Here is a 19,478-nt window from a genome sequence, read left to right on the forward strand (position 1 = left end):
CTTGTGATTGAGTAGTAGGCTTATACATGCCTGTAATATTGCTAAAAGAAAGAGAAAAGGAAATGGTTGTAGACCAAAGATGTAAGCATATGAAGTAAGGATTGTTCTTTATATATTTGGTCCTAGAATGAAAACAGTAATGCTAATCTGCTTTGTGAACCTCCAGTAAGATGGATTAGTATGTACTTTGCAGCATTCACCAAACTCGCTTGGTCTGGAATCATTTGTCCACAGATGAATTGTAGAAGGTGCCATGGCACTTATCATTTCACAGATGAGGAAATTGAATTTATGAGATGTAAAACAAACTTACTTTTATTCCTAAAAAAAAAAAAAAACACAAAAAAACTTACTTTTCTATCTTATTCTAAGTTTTCTTTCTCTTTCTCTTTTTCTTTCTCCCTCCTTCTTTCTTTCTTTCTTTCTTTCTTTCTTTCTTTCTTTCTTTCTTTCTTTCTTTCTTTCTTTCTTCTTTCTCTTTCTTCTCTTTCTTTTTTCTTTCTTTCTTTCTTTTTTCTTTCTTTCTTTCTTTCTTTCTTTCTTTCTTTCTTTCTTTCTTTCTTCTTTCTTTTTTTCCTTTCTTTCTTTCTCCGCCCCTTTTACTGATCTGTTATATTTTTATTAGTTATTAACCAGTCAGTAACATTTAACAAGGACTGATTAAAAGGTCCTGTGAATACCATAAAAGTAAAAGCCATATTCTAGTCTCCAGAGATGTGCTGTCTAATACAATGGCTACAAGCCATCTGCGGCTTTAAGCACTTGAAGTGTGGATAGTGTAGGCAAGAAACTAAATTTCTAATTTGATTTAATGTTAATTAATTTTGTTTAAAAATTAAAATATTTTTCCATTAAATGTAACTATTGCTCTGGTAGGACAACATTTCACTTAAAGTCTTGAAAATGTAGCATCCAAATTGAGATGTGTTATAAGCATAAGATATGCATTGAATCTAGAATATGGTTGGATGAACAGATTTTATTTTATTTATTTTATTTTATTTTATTTCATTTCATTTTAAAAAATATTTTATTTATTTATTCATGAGAGACACACAGAGAGAGGCAGAGACATAGGCAGAGGGAGAAGCAGGCTCCCTGTGGGGAGCCTGACGTGGGACTCGATCCGGGACCCTAGGATCACTACTCCTGAGCCTAAGGCAGATACTCAACCACTGAGCCACCCAGGCATCTCAGGAACAGATTTTAGAAGCAGAAAGGATCCATTCCATTTGGACATGTAGAAAGGGAACATATTATAAAGAAAGGTTGTAAAATATTTCATTAATAATTTTTTATATTTATTATCTAAGAAAATGGTAATTTTTTATATATTGGGATGAGTAAAATATATGATTAAAATTAACTTCAGGGATCCCTGGGTGGCTCAGCGGTTTAGCACCTGCCTTCAACCCAGGGCCTGATCCTGGAGTCCCCAGGATCGAGTCCCACGTCAGGCTCCCTGCGTGGAGCCTGCTTCTCCCTCTGCCTGTGTCTCTGTCTCTCTCTGTGTATCTCTCATGAATAAATAAATAAAATCTTAAAAAATTAATTTCACCTTTCTTACTATTTTTAATAAGGCTTCTAGAAAAATTAAAATTTCATATGTTGCTCATATTTGCTTCTATTTAATAGCACTGCCATAGCAATTCTTTACTTCTCAGGCAAAAATACAAAGCACAAACTTTGAGACTGTACCTTCCATGTGACTTCATAAACATCCAAAGAGAAAAATGTCCTTCTGTATAGGTTTTACATTGTTAGCTGTCACTGGCCCTCCATAACATGGGTGTTATGGAGTCTAAGGTCTGCAAGGGCAGGTCTAGGGTAGGAAAGGAGGGGGATCTGTTTCTCTGTAGCAGTAGCTTCTAGACAGACAGCACTCATGACTGATGAGAGGCCTCTGCTTGACTTCTCTGCTTAATCAATCTTGGCAATCCTTTATTGCTTGCTTGACTAAAACATGGCGGCGATTATTGCTTTAAAGAACCTTTGTCAGCTCTTTGCAGAGCAGAGAATTCTCAGCGCAGCACAAATTACCTGTGTATATGCCAATGATGAAACAGGCAGGAGTGATAGGTAGGAAGAATAAAACTGAGAAGAGTAAGAGCTCAAAAGTGCCCAAACACTCTCATCATGGGGTCAGGGTGTGATTCAGAGTAACAAGTCTGTCTTTAGAGTGAATTTGACCCTCTCAGAGAAGGAATGCATAGGAACAGCAGAAGAGGTAGTCTAGACAAGGTCTGTGTGTACACCAACACAAACATATGTAATTTATAAAACTTTGCCCTTCCAAATGAAGACCCACACAATAAATGTCAGATTTCTTCATTTAACAAATATTTTTACCCAACACGTGACACAACCCAATGATTTGGTTGTAGATGGAAGAGAAAGAGAGGAATCGAGGGTAGATGCTAGATTTCTAGCCTGAACAACTTGACTGGGCCACTTACTGAGATGCAGAAGTTTTGGATCCAAGGTCAAAGACCTAGAATTGAAGTGAGCCGCTGTGTGCATGTAGATCATACAAAAGTCTCGTGGGTGGTACTCTGGTTTCGTTTTTGTTCATCATATTTTAAATCTTCTCCAGATGACTTTACAGTGCAGCCAGGGTTGAGAACACCAGCCCCTCACGGGATCTGGAAACAGGTTTCAGAAGCAAAAAAGATCTATTCCATTTCAGACGTATGAAAAAAAGAAATGACACCGTCCTGAATTGAGTCAGATTCAGGGATCAGAATCCTTGCCTCAGTTCTGTAATCTTGTAGAAGTGCTGCCCCATTTAGCCTCAGTTTGCTCATCTGTAAAATGAAGGGGTTGGTGTGGAAAAAAAACAATCTTTTAGGCAGCTGTTCCCTGGAGGATTGTCTTTGGCAATATACTCTGAATGGTACATGGTACACAGAGTGGTTAAAAACATGGATTTGAACCCTGCTATAGGAAATCCCCACTTCCGTGATCCCAGACATGTTCTCAACCTCTCTAATGATTGATTTCTTTGGCTGAAAAAAAATGGATCTCAATCCCTAACACTCCAAGTTACTACAAAGGCTAAACAGATTGATATCCGTAAAGTACTTAACACAATGAGTCTCACCTGAGAGCTGGTCAGTGAAAGTAGCTTATTATTGTTATGCCCTTTTATGTTCTTTTTATTTATCTCGCCTGATTTCTTTGATTCTTATATTGGCTAATTTCTCTACAGATTCACAAGGACATATCCCGCCCCCCCCCCCCCACCAAGCTTGAACTAAAACATGAGATTACAAAAAAAAACCTTCACAATGAGTGGAATTAATTATTCATTCTCCACCCTCAGAATCTGTAAGACTGTACTTGAATAGTAGAATTATCCCTGGGAGCTTTCCAAAGCATTTTCAGTACAAAATCTTTACTTATAAAAGGGGGAAATAAGTCTCCCGTAAGAATACATTACTTCATTTGGAAAGTACAACAGTAGTAATTGCTTTTATTCACTTGTAACAATTTCACTGTCCCAAACTTACCCACAAACACATCTTTCCATCTGGAAGTCTCACTGCCAGAGAGCTTGTTTACACATTTTGCAAGGAGAGAAAGAGAAGCGAGTGGACATTTATTGCATTAAGCAATGTGCTGTGCTTTTTAATTAAATTTTTAATAGCCAGGCAATGTTCTGAATGCATAGACTCTTTTGACCCTAAAAAAAAAATCAATTTTAGGTATATGTAATTATCTTTGTCTTAAACTGGGTGCTAGGTGCACAGATTTTTATTCTGTTATTCTACATTTTTTCCTATATCTAAAATGTTTCATTAGGCTTTTGTTTTGGCGATGGGATCTGCTGCATGACCTCCATCTCAAAAAGGAACTATGTTGTTTCTTGGTGCTATGCTCAGCATCTCTAGTGCCTTATTTTGGTTTTTCCACACATATTTATATTGGGGGATAAATGCTAACTGCAGGTTTAGTGCCTGCCCAGGAGGCATATCTAGCCTGCTGGGAAGTTTCTGAGGCAACATCAGTAATCACTCCTTCAGTTAAAAACACACTGGGAAGTTCTATGACCCAGAGTGCAGTTCTCCATGCTGGAGCCTGGTGGGACTAAATAGTTTTGGATTCAGGAAAACTGTTTCCCATCAGGAAGATGGGAATTAACTAGCCACAGTCAGCACGTCCCACAAAAGACAAATGCCTCTCCAGTAACAGCCCTTTCAGCTGGTAAATAGACCTGACATTTAGGCATCTATTGCTCCTTTTGCACTAATAAGTCTGACTGGAGGCCCAGAAATCATTAGAGGAGTGAGGGCTTTTAATGAGCTCTAGGAGAAGAATATGGTTGAAAAAACACATTACCTGCAGTTAGCAGCACCAAGGATGCTAATGTTAAAATTTATGAGAAAAGTGCTTGAGGAAGGTCTGAGCCATTAAAAAGGCCAGGCATAATTTCTGTTTTAGAAAAAAAATCAGATCATTCTTTTAAAAAAGGTCTACCCTAGAGTTTACTAAAACCTCATATTAGGTTTTATTCTAGATTTTTCAGCCACCCTTTCCTCCCCACAATGTTTAAAGCTTAAGCTGAAGAATAAGCAGTGGGACCATGTTGTGAGCTGATAAATGTATTCACTGGTTTATTTTTCTGCAAAAAAAAAAAAAGCGTACGATGGTCTCCCCAACTCTTACCAACTAACCAAGGGCTGCTAACTCTCACCCATTCATTTACTTAATGATTCACTTAACAGGCATTTAACTCCATACTTACAGAGTGCCTGGTAATCTGATGTGTGAAGAGATTATTAAACATCTTATTTTCCCAAGGAGTTTAAACCCACACACCATTTACTCTCTTATGTAGTGAACTTATGGTTAAAAGCACAGACAGATCTGGGTTTGAGTATTGACGCAGGTTAACCATGCAATATATTGTCCCCAGCAGAGCACTTCTGAGAGACAGGTGCTATCGGTAATTGCTTTTGTTATCTATTACCGTGGAACATACTACCCTAAAATTTAGTGGCTTACAACAGAAATGATCATGATTCCCATGATAGCCAAGCTTGGGAGGGTGGTTTGCACTTGTAGTCTTTCCTATGGGTTTTGGTTGGAGTGGTGTCATCTGAAGGCTCGACTCGGCTGGATATACAAGATGACACCCCTTATATGACTGGCAGTTGATTCTGGCTATTGACTGGCACTTCCACTGGCTTGCCAACCTGAGCACCTAAGGCCTTTTCACATGGCATGGGTTTCTTATGGTGGCTAGGTTCTGAGAAGGGGCATGCACACAAGCAACTGCTCTAAGAGACACAGGTGGCAACTGCAGGTTTGAGCAAAAGTGATACCTAGAATGGCAGGATGCTACAACCACAACATTCTGTGTCCAAAGGAGTCCTAGCACAGCATGGAGTGAAGGGCTAGATGAATAGACTCCACCTCTCTTGATGGGGAAATAACACATTCAAGAGGAAATGAATGACAGTGGGTGGCCTTCTCAGAGAGAAGCTATCTCAATAATTACACTAGGAAAGGAGATAGAGCCCAGGACTGTTCTAAGGATCGTCATCCAGCCTCAGTCTCTTTGTCTGTGTAATAGGGTAATAATAATGTAACTCTAATAGGCTTGCAGTGAGGATTAAACATAACAGTCCAGGTAAAACTTGAAGTTTGTGTCTGGCACGCAGCGAGCTGGTAAAGAATTCCAGTTGTGAGAACTGCAAGTAGACTTCGGTTGATCATACTCTTCTCCACTTCTGTGGCCGCAGCCCTGGTTTAAGCCCTTTATTATCTCTCATGTCATAGCACAGTTTTTGGACCAGTCTTAACTGTTTCCATGTTCAGTTCTCATTCATCTGCCTGTCCTTGTCCTTCAGATCTCAGCAGTTCATTTCTACAAAGCATCGTTCTATCACCCTTCCAACTACTCTGTTACCTTCAGCAGGTCCTCACACTGTCAGCAAAGTCCGAATTTCTGGCCTGTGCCCAAACACATCGACCATATATAGCTATAGTTGCTGTGAATGGACACTTCCCTGCTCCCTGCCTAGAGGGGCCTTTCCTAAGTCCTGCACGTCCACTCCCCATCCTTCAAGGTTTGTCTGGAAGCTGACAGTGTTATCTCCTTCATCTGCACCCCCATTTCATCTGTGCCTGCTGTAAGGCTCTGGAGACTTTCTATCTTGCATTATGATCATAGGAATATGTACGTGTTTCAAGGCCTGGAGGAAGGGAAGGAGGAAAGAGAGATTGAAGTGGAATGTTTTTGAAATAGCTATTTTTTGTTTCTAGCTCTGTCATCATTTGGTTCTCTTTAAGCGAGGCTGTTTATTGAGTGCCTCAGATAAAGGATTTGGCAGCAGAAAGATGGTTTTAAGATTCAAAATCCTAAACCGTGATCAATAGAAATAACTTAAGGCATACATTGGAATATATGAAGAGAGGAGCAAGGCTTCCATCCATGACATGAGAAAATAATTTCCCCAGGCTTTGTCGAGAGGAAGGGGACATAGACAATGTGCGAAGGGAGAGGAAACTGGGGTTCCAGATGAGGGTACCCAGAATTGGAAAAGTTGTATGGGAGGAGTAGAATCAGCACTTCAGGAAGGCCCAGTTTCTCTTGAGTGAGCGCTGTCCTTGTCCCATGTGAGGGGTTACACTAGTGATGCTGTCACTAGTGTTCAAAGCACAGTCAGAACTTCCTGTGGACAGATATCCATTCTTACCCTTTGGTTGGTCCTTGACTAATTTACCCTATGGAACAACCACCTTCACCATCCTTGAGTTCTCCTAAGTGCATGAGCCCTGGTCATTGATGATGGTCAACGTATGGAAAGAAATATGCCTGCAACTGTGCTCTGGGGGGTATGAGCAGATTCAGCATGAGAACTGGGATGAGACAGCGACCAGTCTTAGCATCGCAGCATTATTGTCATGAATAATAGTGCAAAAGTACTTATGGAATGAAAGCCTATCACTGAAGGCACAAGGGCATGATTTAGATTCTGCACAGAGCCTTTGTCTCTCCTCTCCCTTTTTTTATTTTATTATTATTATTTTTAAAGATGCTATTTATTTATTCATGAGAGACACACAGAGAGAGTGGCAGAGACACAGGCAGAGGGAGAAGCAAGCTCCATGCAGGGAGCCTGATGTGGGACTTGATCCCCAGTCTCCAGGATCATGCTCCAGGCTGAAGGCAGGTGCTAAACCACTGAGCCAGCTAGGCTGCCCTACAATTCTTTTATATAACCCGTCCTTTATGTTCATATACATTTATTGACATTTTTATTTTATACTTTGAACTATAATCCAGTATTACCTTAAGTATTTTTTTTTTTTTTTGCTCAAATTGTTTTAGCTTTGGCTTTTGGGAGCTCCTTCAGTTTGTTCCTGTGTCCTTTTGGTATACCTCTATTGTTGTTTTGAGCACTCCTTACTTTTTGGCACCAGATTCTTCATGCTCATCTTGTGTTTTTCCGGTTCCAATCCTAGAATAAACCATTTCCCCTAGGAGCCCTGGTCTGTTCTATTGGAGAACAGCATTAGAAACCAAGATCTGGGCACTAAATGGGTTTTGTCTTTTCATTTAGGAAGGGAAATTCTTTCCAGAAGACTCCTATTTCAATCTCAACACTGGGCTAAGAAAATAAAGTATTAGTCCCCTTCCTACTATGAGGGAGGAGGGTAGAGTCAGGAATGGATTTTAAGTAAACTAACTTATAAAATTAGCCACCATGTGAGAGCCAACCACTGCACATCCGAATTTGCAAACAAACATCTCCTCTGGCTTACTTGGAAATTTGGGACATTCACTCCATCATTGCAAAACTCGATGTTCCTGTTTCAGCCCTAAGTGCAGCCTAGCAATCAACATAATATAAATGTATTTGGAATCAGCCACTTATAATAATAATGATGATGATAGTAACCAATGTTGGTGAAGTGCTTAGATAAGCCAGGGACTATAGTAAATATTTTGCATGCAGTATCAAATTTGATCCTCAAAAAAATCCCTAGGCATAATGATCATCCTCGGAGGAGGCAACTGGGGCTTACGAACATCAGTGAGTTGTCAGGGGGAACAGCTAACAGAGTGGAGCTAAATTTGGAAGCTGGGCAGCCTTTAACAAGGACCCTAGCCTCAATTTCTCTGTGACTGCCTTGGCCTTTTAGAAGGGAAGATATTGCATATAGGGCATCTGCAGGATCTATTGAAAGATACATTGCCAAGTATTCACATAGAGCACATAAAGGCTGTTATATGCACCACAGAGCATGTGATATCCATATGCTTAGATCTATCATGGCACAAGTGATTTCAACCAATCAGAACTTAGCCAGACTCTGCTCCTGTGTGAGTCACACACTTAGAGTGGTTTGTTTATGAAAGGTACAAGAACTCAGACTCTAATTCAAGATGATATGTCAATTCATAAGAAATGTAAACTGGTTGAAAAAACAAGGAACCTTTCATTTATTGACTACTAAGATGAGGTTATACCTATCACAAAATTGTCTACAGTGACAATATGATGAGAGCAAGGTAGATGGATTAGGCTATGCAGAAAAAGAAACGAGTAGAGGCAGAGGACAACAAGTTCTTTCAGGTGTGGCTTTCACTTAGGACTTCTCTAAACCTGGTAGAGCCACCCCTGATTTTATATCCTGGATTTCAGCCCTAACTGAGCTCAAAATCTGTGGGGGCACCCACATCATTCATGTCATGGTAGTCTGTTGCTAATTAAATGGTAATGCACTGGTATAAATGAACATGCTCCTGATTTAATAACCCCAGTTTGAATCCTGGCCTGACCAGGTATTTCATTTTGGGCAAGATATGTAACCTCTTCATACCTCAGGTTCCCCCGTCTGTAAAATGGAGACAATAATGGTTCTTACCTTGGAGGATTACTGTATTATGAGAGATAATATTTTGTTAAATGTGTTTAGAACACTAGTCATACATATTAGTTTTAATATAAATTTTATTAATAAAATAGGTGAATTATTTCTATATAGTTCATTTATTAAAAAGACTTATTATGAATTTACTTTCTGGTAAGTAACACTGTACTTTTTAAGTGAATCCTCTTCCATCAGAATATGCCAAAACTAACTTCATTTAGTCTTTGCTTGAAGATGCCATCATCACCATGGATATCATGAATCTTCAGCTTTTGATATTCAGTTCAGCCACTCCTGACTCTCGCTGGCAGGACCTCTGATTGCTGACTGCCATTCTAACTTTGTCTATATCCTCTGCTTACCCACACCCAGTGCTATAGAAAGTCTAAACTGTGTGTGGCTCCTCTCTCCACCCAACTTATTTTATTTCCACAAGATTTTGTGCAAACTCTCCTCTATACTTCAAATATTCTACCTTTTGTCCTTTATTCTTCTGATCAAAGTTTGTGTTTATCATTCAAGACTCATCTCAGAGATCACCTTTCCTAATCTTCTTTCTCCTAACATTCAGAGTTAGGTATATCTCCCCTGTGCTTTTGTGGACATCTGAACATATCCATATGATGGCATTTATCCCAAGTATCATAGATCTTTGCTTATTTTTCTTTACATATCCCCATTGGATTGACCTCCATAAACTATTTTTACACTAACCTTTGGATATCGAGGGCCCATCAAAAAGCCCCTATAATTGAACAGTCTCTTTACATATTCTTAAATGAATAAGCAGACATAAAAACACATTGGGATTTCCCTTCTATCTAAGCAAAAATGAGACAACACAGGGTCCAATAAATTGGACAGTAAAATAATTTAAGTGCATCATTTGAACTGATTTTGGTATTTCAATAGACACTTACTGAGTGCCCCACTACATGCAAGACATTGGCTCAATTTGGAGAGCAGAGGTAGGCGCAGGGAGCCACTGTTGTATTCTTTTCCATGATAGGAAGCTTCTACCTCTTTCCACTTAATTCCTAGTTCTTTGCCAAGAAAGAAAGAACTGTTCCTTCAATCAGAATCTATGATTTGTCTGTCTACTTTCCATCCTAAGACAAACTAAGGAGAGAACCAAAAGGTCCAATCTAATCCTTAAACTTGAGATACACACTTTAGTCTAATTTTTTACCAGAGCTTTGCTCTAGGAATTACATGATGCTATGCCAGTGAATAAAATAGTGCTTTGTTTTCTATGTGACCACAGCTTCTTATATATAGCTCTCCAAGAAATTGGTTTTGGTTGGGGTGGAGGTTTGGGGGGCTGGAGAGGGAATAGAGAAAGTAGAGATAAACAAGGCAGCAGGGTTTCTAGCTTTTCTGGGTTTCTAGCCATCCCATCAAAAAAACTACTGAAATTCATTCCTCCGTAATAGAAAAGACACATGAACCAACATAATCTTATTCTTGCCCTCTAAAAATTACAATTCAAAGACCTTATGAAATCTATGTGAATGAGGAGAGCTGGTATATTAGTTTCCTAGGGTTGCTGTAATAAGCACCACAGCCTAGATAGCTTAAAAACCAGAAGTATCTTCCCTCACAGGAGGGAATAGGAGGGCAGAAGTCTGAAATCAAGGCATGAAAGGATTGATTCCTTCTGAGGATGGTGAGGGAGAATCTGTTCCATGCCATTCTCCTAATTTCTGGTTGTCTGCCATTCTTGGCATTCCCTAACTGTAGATGGACCATCCTGATCTTCACTTGGGTGTCATAACATTCTTCCGTGTGTGTCTGTGTCTTTCTGTGTTCTCTCCTCTTCTTATAAGAATACCAGTCATTAGATTGAGGATCCACTCTAAACTTAGGCTGATTTAGTTTTGAGATTAATTACATCTGTAAGAATCATATTTCTTTTTTGAAATATTTTATTTATTTATTCATAGAAACACACACACACACACACACACACACACACACACACAAAGAGGCAGAGACACAGACAGAGGGAGAAGCAGGCTCCATGCAGGGATCCCAATGTGGGACTCGATCCCGGGTCTCCAGGATCACACCCCAGGCTGCAGGCGGCTCCAAACTGCTGCGCCACCGGGGCTACCCAGGATCCTATTTCTTTTGTTTGTTTGCTTGTTTTAGTTTCAAGTTTTTATTTACACTCCAGTTAATTAACAATAACCAGAGTTCATCACAAGTGCCTTCCTAATACCCATCACCCATTTAGCTTATTACCCCACCTAACTCCCTCCAGCAACCCTCAGTGTGTTCTCTAGAGTCAAGAGTCTGTTTTATGGTTTGCTTCTCTCTCTTTTTTCCCTCCATGTTCAACTGTTTCATTAAATTCTACATATGAGTAAAATCATGGTATTTATCTCTCTCTGATGGACTTATTTCACTTAGCGTAATAACTCTAGCTCTACCCACATCATTGCAAATGGCAGGATTTCATTCTTTTGATGGCTAATATTGCATTGTATATATACCACATCTTCTTTAACCATTTATCAGTTGATGGACATTTGGGCTCTTTCCACAGTCTGACTATTGTTGATAATGCTGCTATGAACGTTGGGGTGCATGTATTCCTTTGAATCAATATTTTTATATCCTTCCGGTAAATACTTGGTAGTGCAATTACTGTATTATAGGGTTCTATTCTTAACTTTTTGTGGAACCTCTGTACTGTTTTCCAGAGTGGCTGTACTGGTTTGCATTCCTACCAATAGTGCATGAGGGTTCTCCTTTCTCAGCACCCTCGCCAACATCTGTTTCCTGTGTTGTTAATTTTAGCCATTCTGACAGGTGCAAGGTGATATCTCATTGTAGCTTTGATTTGTATTTCACTGATGATAAGTGATGTTGAGCATCTTTTCATGTGTCTGTTAGCCATCTGGATGTAAAGACCCTATTTCAGGTAAGGTCATACTGTGAGGTTATGGGTGAACACAAACTTTTGGGGGATATTTATCAACCCACTACAGCTGTCCTAAAACAAATGGTAAAAAAATGGTGTTACAAGTCTTATGTATGTGAAAGAGACATTGATCCAGGAATCAGTAGATTTGCCAGAAACAGGCTATGCAACTGAATAATTCAATTAAACTCTTATTCTCTGGATTTTGATAACTCAGTGAGTGAAATAAGATATTTATATCAGAATCTCAAGTTTGAGGGGATCTAAAGACTCATCAAGGCTATTCTTTTTCACAATAATCCTCCTATCTCTCCACATTTGACTGTTCCTATGGTCCCTAATGAAATCTTACTTTCTGTAACCTCTTTTTTAGATTCCTAACAGGACCCTCAGTCTAACGCCTCCTCATTAAGTTTCTTGCATTCTATCACTAGGACAACCATGCAACATAGTCTCTTCACAGGACAACTTTAAGAGTGAATGATAATAAAACTTACTATGAAAGCTTACATGGGACAATGGGCAAAGACTGGAAATGTCCCGGGCAGACAGCACCATGTTATTGATCTCTATCAAAATTGTTCTCAGGTTCTTCACTCCAACTAAATTGTAAATTACTATGTCTATTGATAACTTAGATCATCAATGGTAAGATCCATGCCCGTGACTAAAATTACTAATTAACAATAGAGTTTTTTTTGGTTGATATTAAATCTATAACTAACTTCAGAATCCTGCTCAAGAGTGTTCCAGGTAGTTCCTATCAAAGGATAGGACTTGACAACCACCATGGAAACTCTTTTCTACATCTGACTTTGAGAAGTATCAGTTTTTCCTCTATGTAAATGTGCTACTTACTAAACATGGGAAACTTAATTTTTAAAAGTGAAATTATAATAATTATAATCCCATGGGTTTAATGGTATGGTACATTGGAAGGGAGCAGCCAACTAGATGCTTTGCAAAACATATTTTTAAAAAGATGAAATAAAGAAAAATATGTTTTATGTAGTTAAAGAATAATTCTCATAACTGCTCTATATCTGTGCTTTTTATTTGAATTTTCAAGATTTAAGAAAAAAAATTAAAAAACAACTATTTAGTTTCTATACCTGCTGAATTAGAACTGAATGTGATCATGGCCCTCATGAGATAAAGCCAATTTCATGCTGATTGTTTGCTGGGAAGGGAGGAGATGAGCAACAAGTCCTTTTATGAAGATGGTGCTGGAGTTGGCAACTGTGAAAAGACATTCCTGAGAAAGAAGCCTTGTGACCTGGTCTAACTGCCTTTTAACCTACTAATACAAGACCTCCTGTCAATCAAACAATGGTTTGTAGGAGAATCCTTATCTAAGGAGTGCTTTTAGTAGAATGTGCCTGGTTGTCTAGGTTTGTGTATAGCAAACAAATCTGGGATGCATGGATTCATGATGGGTGCCTCCCTGGAAGAGGATGGATAAGCTAGGTAACTGAATATAAAATGGAGAAGCTTTGAGAATTAGTGAAGTGATCACACATTTTACTTAGAAACCAAATTATTTAACTTGGGCCATAGGTCATCTGATTTAGGCAGAAAGAGCTTGGGGAGCTGCACTGGGAGCCTGGGCCTCTCCCTGCTTTGCCAGTGTTTTGTGATGACCTGTATTCTTGAAGATGTTAGTGTGGCCTAGTAGCAGATAGAATCTCTGATTCTTGAGTCTCATTAGACAATCTGAACTTTCGTATGTCTCAGCTTCCTACTATGGACAGTACATACTCTCTTTTATTTATTTTTTATTTTTTAAAAAGATTTATTTATTTATTTATTTTAGAGAGAGAGAGAGAGAGAGAGAGAGAGGCAGAGACACAGGCAGAGAAAGAAGCAGGCTCCATGCCGAGAGCCCGATGTAGGACTTGATCCCGGGACTCCAGGATCGCACCCTGGGCCAAAGGCAGGTGCTAAACCACTGAGCCACCCAGGGATCTCCTCATACTCTCTTTTAAATTAAAATTTTTGATGGAATATTTCTAAAAGGGGGAATTCTTTCAGAAATGAGGGTCTATTGCTAGCTTCATTGTTATTTCTCTTCTGGTGACAGATTGGGGATCAACCTGGAACAGACCCAAAGACAGACATGGTTTCAACTGCTCAATCTGTTGAGGGCAAAAGGCAAATGGTGGAATGGCTGTCAAAGTTTGTTGGTGATATTTGTGGATTCTTGAGCATACAGAAAGCATATATTCAATTTATTTGTTTAAGATGGCAGTCTGAAATATACCACAGCTTCCTGCTCTTGTGCCAAGTGCAAAATGACAAAAATGATATGTAAATAAATCAGTCCATGCACATGATGCTCACAAAAGAGTTATATTATACACTGGCAACTGTGAGAAATCCCTGAATGATGAAAATAGCCGACGCAGAATTGAAAATGGAAACTATCATGAAAGCCACGGTAGGAGGTCTGATAACAAAATTGAGGTTGGCAGCAAAAGCTTGCACACCTGGAAGTGACATAGACTCAGATGAGAAGCAACTCTGGCAACCAACAAACTTATGCTTTGGTTTTGCCCAAAGAAATAGCTTGGTACTTGACCATACAGACATCACCTGGATGTCTTCCATCAGGTGCAAGCAAAGGGCGTGGCAGTTCGTGTCACATATCAGAGGCAGTACCCTGGATGACTGGTCACTCCAGACAGTCCCTCTCAGACATCTAGTGTTCTCAGTGAAGACAGCCTCAGAATCACATTGCTTCCAAGCCCACATTGCAGAGAGATGCATCAGACAATCTGACTTCACATACAAAAATTAACATGCAATCTGGAGTCATAAACATTTTGGGAAAGACAACACTGGAGGGAAAGAGAGAAGGAGCATGAGTTCAGGGGACCCAGCAGCTTTGGGTATTAGGCAGATATGCTCCCTCAGAGCCAGAATTATGAGAAAAGCTCCCAATTTAGGAGAGACCTAGAGGAGAAAGAGACAGTTTCTCTAAAATAACATAGGGCACATTCCTATCCCTTGATTTGTCATTCATGCCCTTGATTGGCAGAAGCATGACATTCTTACTCTACACTAGAGCCCAAGGAGAAAAGAAGACAAAGCAAAACAAAACAAACACCATAAATTAGGTCACTACCCAGCCTGGCTAACATGAGTGAGAACATTTTGACAAGTTTTACGTCATGAAGACATTGGTTCCTTGGTTCTGGTGGGAAAATTGGGGCAATTGTTACCAAGGTCACAGAGACCATTTTTTCTCATTGGGTAGAGTGATCCCCAAATGGGTCAAAATTGATTACTTGTCAGAAGAGTTCTTGAGATTAAGAAAAAAAAAAAGTATGCAAAGAGATTTTCTTTTCCTTGACATTGGAAGGAAAGAAAATTTGTGAAGAGGGTTACCAACCTCAAAATGTCATGTATAAATAATGCTTCTGTACCTCCCAAGGAGAAGAACTCCAGGCCAGAAAATAATTATAGAGATGCAGGAACTATACTGCTCAATGGTATCATTCAATATTTTCTGGCTAAGGCAGGAAATTCCTTTACTGGGGCATAGAGGGGAGAAAAAAGTGTCCTTAAGTGTTTGGTTAAATGTCACCTTAATGAAAGTATTTCTGAAAACATAAAAAAATCTTTATCAGAACTCATTAGGGAAGACACAGACAAGAAAGATTTTCCTTAATCTAAAGGCCAAGGAGAAACCAAGACAAAAATCATACATTTTTAAATTTTATAATTCAAAGTCTGCTGGGCTTTTTCTTTTTTTGATTATTTTTTTCTTTTTTTTAAATTGAAGTTTGATTTGCCAATATATAGTATAACACCCAGTGCTCATTCCATCAAGTGCCCTCCTCAATGCCCCTCACCCAGTTACCCCATCCCCCCCCCCGCCCACCTCTCCTTCCACTACCCTTTGCTTATTTCACCAAAGAAGACACACATAGCCAACTAGGACATGAGAAAATGCTCCACATCACTTGCCATCAGGGAAATACAAATCAAAACCACAATGAGGGATCCCTGGGTGGCGCAGCGGTTTGGCGCCTACCTTTGGCCCAGGGCGCGATCCTGGAGATCCGGGATCGAATCCCACGTCAGGCTCCCGGGGCATGGAGCCTGCTTCTCCCTCTGCCTGTGTCTCTGCCTCTCTCTCTCTCACTGTGTGCCTATCATGAATAAATAAAAATAAAATAAAAAAAAAAAACCACAATGAGATACCACCTCATACCAGTGAGAATGGGGAAAATTAACAATACAGGAAACAACGAATGTTGGAAAGGATGTGGAGAAAGGGGAACCCTCTTGAACTGTTAGTGGGAATGGAAACTGGCTTTTTCTTATCCTGTTTTATTTTGAGAAATTTACTTAATTCCTCAAGCCTGGGCAGCCCCGGTGGTGCAGCAGTTTAGCACCACCTGCAGCCCAGGGCATGATCCTGGAGACCCAGAATGGAGTCCCACGTCGGGCTCCCTGCATGGAGCCTGCTTCTCCCTCTGCCTGTGTCTCTGCCTCTCTCTCTCTCTCTCTGTGCCTCTATGAATGAATAAATTTAAAAAAATCTTTAATTCCTCAAGCCTTTCTGTCCTCATTAATAAAAGAGGGATAATATGGACCCAGTATGGTTTTTAAAAATAATTACAAAGTCATGCATATTTATTTTGCAAAATAAACTGGAATAATGAAAATTTAAATCTATAAAATGACAGCTTTACCACCTTTGTCCATCAGAATCAGGTTTAATCCCGTAATACTTAATGCAGTGCCTTGCTCATCCTAGATGTTCTATCAATGTTTGTTGAATGAATGAATAGTCTTATATTTGAGTTGGAGCAATAGACAGGCACCAGGCTGTGCATGGTGTTGAATCCCACACTGAAGAGCTCTTATTTTGAACTGAAAAAATGTCTTCATCAAACTTACACAGCCATGTGGAATTTGGAGCCTAGTGCTGGAATTAGTGGTGGGTGACGGGAAGGGAAACTGAGCCAACAGAGCTGGGGAAACAAGTTCGGCAGATTCCATAATAGTTCAAAGGATATTATCTTCTTAACTACATTTCTGTTTACTTTATTGCCTCTAGTGATGTTTCATAATGAAGGGAAAAAGGAGGAAACAAGGGATGCAGAAAGAGACCAAGGAATGGAATTTTAATTATTTGTTGAAATCCTGAGATTTGCATGATTCATGCTGGACGATTCAAGTGTCTGGGTATTTTCACATCTTACTGACCAAACAAGCCTATAATCCAGACACCATGGCCCACTATCCTTACCAGTGAGAGAACTGGGGTTAAAGATGATAAAACACCTTTTGAAACCTCCCCTAGCTACTGAGTATTACAATGATTTTCAAACCAAGATTTGTGTAACTAGAAAGTCCCTTTTCCATGTTAAACTATATTTCCTTTCCAGAAAGACAGAAAAAAGTAAAACTTCTTGGTATTACACTTAGGCTCCCCACCCCATGCAGGACTGCGATCCCAATGAAGAACCAAACGATCTCCACCTTCAAAGGACTTTTTTTTTTTTAATAAATCTGTCCCAGCTCCTCATCCTTTTCCCTTGCTGATGCTGGAATTGATGTCTACTTTCCCTTGTTTCTAACATTTTATACACACACACACACACACACAAACTTATTTTTACATACTTTTATATTTTAGTATTATATATTTTATATAAAATATATTTTTTAATTGTGACATAATTGACATTACATCAGTTTTAAGTGCACAGCACAATGATTCGATATTTGTATATGTTGCAAGATGATCACCACAATAAATCCAGGTCACATCCATCACCATATATGGTTACAAATTTTTATATGTGTTATATATTATCATCATAATATTTTGGTTCGTAGAAAAGAACCTCATGATTTGCAGTAGAATTACATTGAATTGACTTTTCCCCAGTAGCCCTATGGCATCCTTATCAATCCTCCCTGTCTGAAACCTGAGATTTTCAAGGATTCACAGGTACAGAATCCTAATCGGCATCAGAGCATGAATGAACAGATGATTCTTTTTTTTCTTTTTTTGAACAGATGATTCTTGAGAGAACAATCCTGTTCCTTCTAATCCCAGGCCTCACACTCAGCCATGGAGTCAGTCTTTTCATTCCTTCCTCTGCTTATCTCATCTTTCTCCAAAAGAGGCTGGAGATCTCTATAGAGAATACAGAAGCTAATTGGTTCTTTCCACCGGTCAAATTATCTGGACAAGTGCATGGGGCAGTGTATGAATGGAAGTGAAAGATAATAACCAAGAGCATTGGGTTATAATAAAAAAGGAAGAAATTAAGTGAAAAGAGCACCTAATGAGTAGAAATGTGGAATAACCTTCTAAATGAGGTTGACAGCACCTTTTCTTCTAGCTCAAAATAGAACAGAACCAAATCACTGAAGAGTTTCTGTGTGAGGCAGTCCTGAGTATCACACTGGAGAAGATGTTGACCTCTGCACTTCCCTAATTTCTATGGCCAGGAGCTAATATTCCCCGCTGCGTCCCTGAAAAGAGAGAGTGGTATCTCTTAATGATATTACTGAATGCTGACCTTTTCAAGAAAAAGAAGCCCAGACAGTTATTAATTAAAAAAAAAAGAAGGGTAACTGCAGTGTCAATTCAGATTTGAACCCGGAGATAGGCTGTGGCAAAAGTCCCCTCAGATGTGTGCAAGTTCAATGTATGTTTAATAGAACAACTTCTTTCTGATATCAGTGCTCAGATTTGTTAAGTTACACTCGAAGAAACAGCCATGAAAACCTCAATTCCCTATTTGTGTTTGCTGTCATCTTCATTACCACCTGGTATACTAAAAATATTATTAGGCACTGTATTTTGAATCTAAAAGGAAAAATGCATATAGAATTTCCATATGGCATACTACACTTTGAAAATGGTCTGTATACTACAAATGGGGTGATTTTTAAAAATTCTTTAATGGAGGGAGGACTCCGTATGCAATATGCTTTGGGTCTGCTCTGTGAAGACTACTCTGATCTGAGAGATGAGAGTTTTGGATTCTTATCCATGCTCCACCAGGATGAGAATTAGCTGTGTGATTTGAGGTGGGTCAGTTTACCTGTATTGATCTCGGAGCCTTGATTTGTAAAATTCGGGCCCTCTCATCTAAAAGCCTGTGGTAGGCAGAATGAAGGCCCTCCAAAGAGATCTGAGTCCTAATTTCCAGAATCTGCACATGTTAGGTTACATAGAAAGGGGAGTTGAGGTTGCAGGTGAAATTACAGTTGCTGATTAGCAGGTCTCCAAATGGGAGGAGTGGCCTGGATTCCCAGAGTGGGCCCCATGTAATCACAAGAGATCTTCTAAGTGGAGGAAGGAAGCAGAAGAGAGAACCCGAGAAGTGGCAGTGTGAGAATGATGTCCAACCTTGCTGCCTTTGAAATTGGAGGAAAGTCCACAAATCAAGGAATGTGAACAGCCTGCAATCGCTGGAAAAAGGCAAGGACAGGGATTCTCCCCTAGGGCTTCCAGAAAGAACACAGTCCTGCCAACACCGTGATCTCAGCCCCAGCTTCTTCTTTCAGGGCTCCGCCCTCCAGAACCCTAAACTAATGCCAGTGTGTGGTAGTACTTTGGTGCAGTAGCAATACAGAGACCTTTGAGAGCCGATTGCAATGCAGCTGCTATTAAGTTTTCTGGGTGAGCATCTGGGAA

The sequence above is a fragment of the Canis aureus genome, chromosome 14, assembly GCF_053574225.1.
Source record: "Canis aureus isolate CA01 chromosome 14, VMU_Caureus_v.1.0, whole genome shotgun sequence".
Classification (NCBI taxonomy): domain Eukaryota; kingdom Metazoa; phylum Chordata; class Mammalia; order Carnivora; family Canidae; genus Canis; species Canis aureus.